Below are 7,395 nucleotides of genomic sequence, written 5' to 3'. Positions count from 1 at the left end.
CGTGTGAAGATGTTCGCAACATGGCTGGTATCTTTGAACGGTTGCGTCAGTCCATGGGAAGCAGCTGTAAAGGCATTTTGATTCAAATGGTCAAATGGCTCTGAGCACTATGGGACTTAACATCTGTGGTCATCAGTCCCCTAGAACTTAGAACTACTTAAACCTAACTAACCTAAGGACATCACACACATCCATGCCCGAGGCAGGATTCGAACCTGCGACCGTAGCGGTCACGCGGTTCCAGACTGAAGCGCCTAGAACCGCGCTGCCACACCGGCCGGCAAAGGCATTTTGAACTCGTTCTCCAATTACACTTTTTGAAACTTGTCTTCTGTTGACTACCACTGCAAATGCTCATATATTTCCTCCCATTTTTCTTAGCATTCATAATTCCTTGCCGTTCAATAAAACAAAACTCCGAATTCTCAAAACATCTCCCGTTATTCATTGAATGCAACTGACGGCCGCGAACTCCTATGGAGTAGACAGCCTGCCGTGCAGGCAGACGTTAGCCTCTGTAATTTCGACGCTATCGCAAATTTTCTGTAACGATCTGTGCGCCAAAAAACACTGGAGACTTTAGATGGTTCCAAGAGAAAAATAAACTGCGGATGGAAATCCGTGTCTGAAACCGTCATCCACCGAGACAGCAGAGCATCGCATTCATAGGAAGCAAGGCCTGTCTATGCAGCAGCTAGCTCCATCTTCTCTAACAGCGATCGTGGCAATCAGTCGCGATCACTGAATAACAAATAACATCGCGAGACGTTCCGCCTGCGTTCCGTCAGCGTACAGTCACGTTTACTGCTGAACGGCTGGCCGTGCGGCAGGCGCCGGTGCCTATAGCTTCGACGCTCTTTAGCGTCACTGAATGACTTTTCTAGTCAAGAGTTCCTACCCTGAGTTTATTTCTCAACACACCCTATACAAACACTTGTAGTTTGTCAGTATCCTTTTTAACACCCTGATTTTTTCTCTAATTTGATTACTATGCCCCAATAAATTAATATCTGCATAAAACTCACAGAAACGTCAAAAATAATTTACTTGTGAGTGTAGACTATTGAAGTTCATAGGGCACATTCAAAAAGAAACGATAAATAATGTGTGTATATGGTGCGCTATACGTAAACAAGAACTAACGATAATTCAGTTGTGATTTATAAAATAGTGTTGAGAAAGAAAGAACATGTGCAAGTGGTCAAATTGTGAGGACATACTTCCAATTCAGTATGATTTGTAATCAATGAAACATCACTCGATCCAATATAAACTGAATTTGCCTCTACACTAATGAAACAGATGTTTGTGTGAAAAATAACCTACCATTAAATGAGCTGCGTAGATTTGATCTTCATAAAATGACAAATTATAGTGAACCATTATCATATCTAATTTTGCTTTAGGTGTCAGCACCTGTTTCAATTTCAAGTTCACAGCAATTGATCTTTCCATCTCTTCTTAGAATGCTGAACTTTTTCTTTCTCCTGGGGTTTATATTTGGATATTAATTTAGATATTCGTTTATCTGATGCCCTTTAAATATGTCATGCCATTCCTCCCTGTACTCCTGTATTTTCTGAAGTAGCCTATTACTTTCGAAATCCAGTTCATTTCTAATTTCACTATTCTTTTTTCTCATATACGAGTCTGCAATCAGCCAGTCACCTTATGAGTAGTATCTGTGCCGCTTCAATCCTCCTCCGTTTATTGCGAGTACGGCCCACATATTAGTACTGGTGCTGCCATCACATTATAAAATTTTAGTTCTGCCTTTTTCATTAATTGTACTTAACAACTGTTGAATTTTTTGCAATTTGAACTCTTGATCATTGGATGTAATATATGAGTTCTCACAAACAAGTTATTTAAAAGTATTTATTTGTTCTAGCGGTTTATCATTAATTATTACTTTTGCTCTTAAATGCTACTTAACATGCAATGGTATTATCTTAGTGTTACCTGTAGATATTTTCATACTATAAACATTTGCAACTTTCTGCAAGGAGCAAATTGCTCTCTGTAATGTATCTTCTGAGTCCTCTAAGATTATCTGATCATCTGCAAACGGGAGTGTTTTGATAACTTTATTATTAAGCTTATAGTGGTGTACTACTTTATTCTGCCATGTATTTATGATGTCGTCTATGTTTATGTTAAGTAATGTAGATGATCATGGACACCCTTTTCTCATTCTTTGAGAGATGCTTCTCGCACACAGACTTCTTTTTTGTAGATTGATTTTGTTGTGTACATAGATACTGGGAACTGTACTTACAAAATGCTGCGGTTTGCCACTCATTTCCAAAATTTCCCATTGTATTATATTGTATTGAAACCAGGGACCTAGAAACGATGGAAAGGCTTCTTCCCACTGCAGTGGTTCACAACCCCACAACAGGCCACAGCAGTCCACCCACTCCAACGCCGCCCCACACCGAACCCAGTGATAAAATTTCCCATACTTTAATTCTGTTAACTTTATGAAAGGCTTTCTCATAGCTGATAAAGATTATGTAGGCCAGCTTGACATGATTGTATTTGTGGAAGTAGGTATGATGGCTTAAGCCAATATCCTAAGATTTCACTTTACTTTAATACTTTAATAACCGGCTTGATACCGCTGTACATCAACACACAATCAGTACAATTAAAATCTTCGTAACGAACAGAAGGCTCGTGCGCTATCAGCCACAAACCCAAAGAAGCCAGTCCAAAGATAGGCCACTCGATCGATTGTATGCTGCATATATTCTTCAAATTCTGACAGACTGGAGACTCATTCCGCTTTCCTGTAAGTATAGTTTCTGAAGTTCCTTTAGGCCGTTTATTAATTTTAAACAGTATCCAGAGTTCTAAAGACAACACCTCAATAACTGTCACACATCCTGCGGTCCACTTTTTTTTTAATAATGGGATAACAATTGATGTGTGCCAATCTTCTGGTATGCTCCTGTATTTCAACAAGTATTTTCAGAATTTAATAACTTTAAGAGTAATGATTCCGGAGCATATTTAAATAATTACACACTGAGATTATCTCCTCCTGGGGATATTTTGTTTGTGAATGCCTTTAATACAACCTTCAGATTTGTCCATAAAATTTGGAAATAATCCAGGAACTCATTTTCTGGAATGGGATTAGTCTGAACGTATCGCTTTCGTCTTTATTAAGTTGTTTGTGCATCTTATAGAGTTTAACTTGTTGCCCAAGTACATCATGTTCAGTTTCATATAGAATATCTTCCCAGATTTTTGTCTTATTTTCCTTGTCTCTCTTCTAACAACGTAAGTGCCACTTATATTCGATGTAGTCTTCGTGTCTCCTTTGTGGCACACATTTCAGATAAGCCTATTGCTTAAATTTCATGATACTTGTTGGTTCTTTGTCCCAGACTGGGAGTCTCCTTTTGCTTATATATTTTATCCTTCTCGCAGAAGCTTCATTAGTAGCTATATGTATTATTCTTTCTATTTCTTCCCACTCGTCATTAATGTTCTGCTTTTCTTGTATGTTTTAAGCATACTATCTAAAGGTTTAGAGGATATAAAAATTAGACTGGCAATGGCAAGGAAAGCGTTTCTGAAGAAGAGAAATTTGTTAACATCGAGTATAGATTTAAGTGTCAGGAAGTCGTTTCTGAAAGTATTTGTATGGAATGTAGCCATGTGTGGAAGTGAATCATGGACGATAAATAGTTTGGACACGATGAGAATAGAAGCTTTCGAAATTTGATGCTACAGAAGAATGCTGAAGATTAGTTGGGTAGATCACATAACTAATGAGGAGGTATTGAATAGAATTGGGAAGAAGAGAAATTTGTGGTACATCTTGACTAGAAGAAGGGATCGGTTGGTAGGACATGTTCTGAGACATCAAGGGATCACCAATTTAGTATTGAAGGGCACCGTGGAGGGTAAAAATCGTAGAGGGGGACCAAGAGATGAATACACTAAGCAGATTCAGAAGGATGTAGGTTGCAGTAGGTACTGGGAGATGAAGAAGCTTGCACAGGATAGAGTAGCATGGAGAGCAGCATCAAACCAGTCTCTGGACTGAAGACCACAACAACAACAACAACATCTAAAGGTTTTCTGTATAGCCATGTAATGGCTGGTTCAAATGGTTGAAATGGCTCTGAGCACTATGGGACTCAACATCTTAGGTCATAAGTCCCCTAGAACTTAGAACTACTTAAACCTAACTAACCTAAGGACATAACACACACCCATGCCCGAGGCAGGATTCGAACCTGCGACTGTAGCAGTCCCGCGGTTCCAGACTGCAGCGCCAGAACCGCTAGACCACCGCGGCCGGCAGCCATGTAATGTTTAGATCTTGTAGCAAATGCTTTCTGTAAACATCTTCTTGTGTTTGTTTTCCTTATTTTTATTACTACATGGTGGACACCAATTACATCCACCAGCTTTCTTCGTATCTTTAACCTTACATGTAACAGCATTTTATTGTAAATGCATGACTGCAACCGATATCTATGGGTACTGTTGGCCATAACTGCAACTCCACCTCTTGCCCTTTCAGTTCTACTTACTCCATTGTATATCAAATTCAATTAATTTCTTTTGAGCCTTCTGGTTCCATATTTATTTCTAATATTATAACTATATCAGTGTTTGCAGTGTTTAATTCTTTTGTTGGCTGTTCTTCTTTAGTTCTCATTAGTCTGATATTCCATGTGGCTATTTCCAAAATTTTCTCAGCCCTTTTATTTTTAACCTTTTCCCTCCCTTTGGTCAAACTCAAAAGATTAGCCCATTTTTCATCTCGATTTTTGTAATATTGCAAATTCCTCAATTAAAGGACACTGGCCTGTAGCCACAGTAGCTGTGTGGCTGGGCTGCACCTTCACATATCCCATCACACCATTTTTGGGAGAGGGGGACTGTCTCCCTTATATGATTGCGTTCACTATGGCTGAGGGTCCATCTCTCCAGATTTTATACGGCGTCCCTAGTGTGCTTTTCATGATGCTGGCCCTGTCTAGGAGGTTGGCTTCTCTATGCCCACGAGCATCTCTGCCACCCACATTGGTAACTGGTGTTTGTCTGACATGTGTCCAAGAGGCATATCTGGTATGAGTGGCCCTGCCAGAAGCTCCACCAACATAGATCCATGGTTCTTACCAGAGTACACAGACCTCCTCACAATGGTAAGGCAGCAGTCATCGAGGAGGAGTGAATCATCATTTACCAACCATCAATAGTTTTAACATAAAATTCTGTCATAGTAACTGAGGAGTCGCCATACTGGTTAAAACCGTGTGGAAGCTGAAGCAACTAGACGACATATCACCACATTCCTCACCGCCTATATGTCATCAGAAAGGAGAAGCTTTCTTGTCAACTACTTTGATCACCGAAAACATTTACACTAAACAGAAGGGAACAAAATAAACTGTGTCACATGTACATTAAGGGTAGACTAATTATTTTAATTTCGACACAACATTCGCACTATCTAATCAAAACTATCCAGACACCTATTAGTGGAAGATAATGTGGGGTGCATCCACACATCGCCTTTATGGCGGCTTGAACTCTGTTCGGAACACGTTCCATGAGATGTCTGGATGTCTGTGGAAGAATGGCATGTGCAGTACAGCCTCTCCCAATTCTAGTGTGCAGCGTCTCCTTGGAGCAACTTAGTCAAGCCTACTGATGGTGAACGTACTCTCTCTCTCGAAGCCGGTGCATAATTGTGCAAAAATGGTATGCAATGGAGTCGGATGCCGTGGAGAACGATTTTGATAAAGGTGACATGCAGCTCTTTCCTTACCATGAGCTTCGCCATGCAGGAGGACCATGTCGGTGTATTCTGCAAACGTGTGCTCAACTATGTTGCTCTAACACTACAGTCATGTGAATGAGACTCGAATCAAGTCAGAGAGGTAGGATAGATGTCAAATGATACTAGCCGATCCAACATAACGGCCCCCACCATGACTATCCTGTTGCATACCTCCCTACCAAACGTGTTTTAAAAGGGCCGTGGACATGGCTTCCTATTGAAAACATTATGTACTCACTCCCCTCTACAAGACCTAAAAGTTTCTAACGGGAATTTCCAAATATGGTATGATTACTAAGAGAATTGGTACTGGTGACCTCACCTTAGCTTCTTTACACAAATGATTAACTTCTTGCTGACACATTTGTTTTCACTCGTCGGCATGGCATCTTGTTTAACAACGCATTGTAAAATTTTTGATACAATGTCACATTGAACACAATAAAGCTGGCTACAAATGCGTTGTAGAATACCACGACAGAGTCACTGACTAACATGCAGTGATTTGGGCCGGCTACTGAAATTCGCTTAATGTTGCACATCTTGGGTGTGCACCTTTCAATGTTTCCATTTTGCTTCCTTTTTCACAGTTCAGTACACCTTCTTTCTGTTTTCATCCTTGAATTGTGTTCAGTTTTCGACAGGCTATACACTTGGCCATCTTACCACTAAATCTCAATGGGTTCAATGGGAAGTTTTCCTTGTGAGCAATAGCGGCTTCTCACAAAAACAGACAGAGACTGTCCCTAGTGAGTACTAGTGGCTGCAGCTCACAAAAGTTGACAGAGGCCAGAAGGGTGGTATGTCGAACCCACGTCTCTCCATATTGTGGTGCAACATTCATCTGCAGTAGGTCAGATTCACACAGATTTATACATCGCAACAAGAAGGTGAATATGACACCTAACGTAATTCGGCGGTTATGAGCAAATTTGCCTATCAGTATGTAATGCAAAAAGGGATGGCAGTCAATCAACGGTAATTAACACACCATTCCTATATATTGTATGTCCTTGAGCAGAAGGTGGACCAAGCTGGGCGAGGCGTTTTAGTTTGAAAGCCAGAGGGACAAGGGCAGAAACGAAGGCGCGCAATAGGGGTTACAACAGAAACCACTTAAAGGGGTGGCCGGTGGAAAGGCAGTGTCCCCGACCAGGTGATTCGGGTGGGAGAAACGTGTGTAGTGGCACATCTGCAAGGGACATAGAAAACGCTTTAGAAAGCTGCATTTTGGAATTACAAAGGGATACAAACAAAACCAGCGACGCATTTCGATCACGTGTCTAGCGAGTGTGACATATGTGAAGGTCAATGTACTTTAGACGTATAGAATGGGCACTAAACGTCCAATTGGCGGAAACGCACTAGGAAGGAGAAAAATACTAAAGTTCTGACATGGTTTATTAGAAGGGACACTGCTATTGGTAGAGAGGGTTTCCACAATATAAGAGGAACGCTCCTATTGGTCGAAAAAGACTGTGACATGAAGATCGAATGAACCCAGGTGGGGAGACAGTTCGGCCATGAGTAAGACAAGAGGGAAATTTTTGAGGACACTTCTCTGAACTGGCGTCAAGTGTAGAATG

Source organism: Schistocerca cancellata, chromosome 2 (assembly GCF_023864275.1).
Source record: "Schistocerca cancellata isolate TAMUIC-IGC-003103 chromosome 2, iqSchCanc2.1, whole genome shotgun sequence".
Taxonomy (NCBI): domain Eukaryota; kingdom Metazoa; phylum Arthropoda; class Insecta; order Orthoptera; family Acrididae; genus Schistocerca; species Schistocerca cancellata.
The sequence above is the reverse complement of the archived record's forward strand: the minus strand, read 5'-3'. Positions refer to the sequence as shown.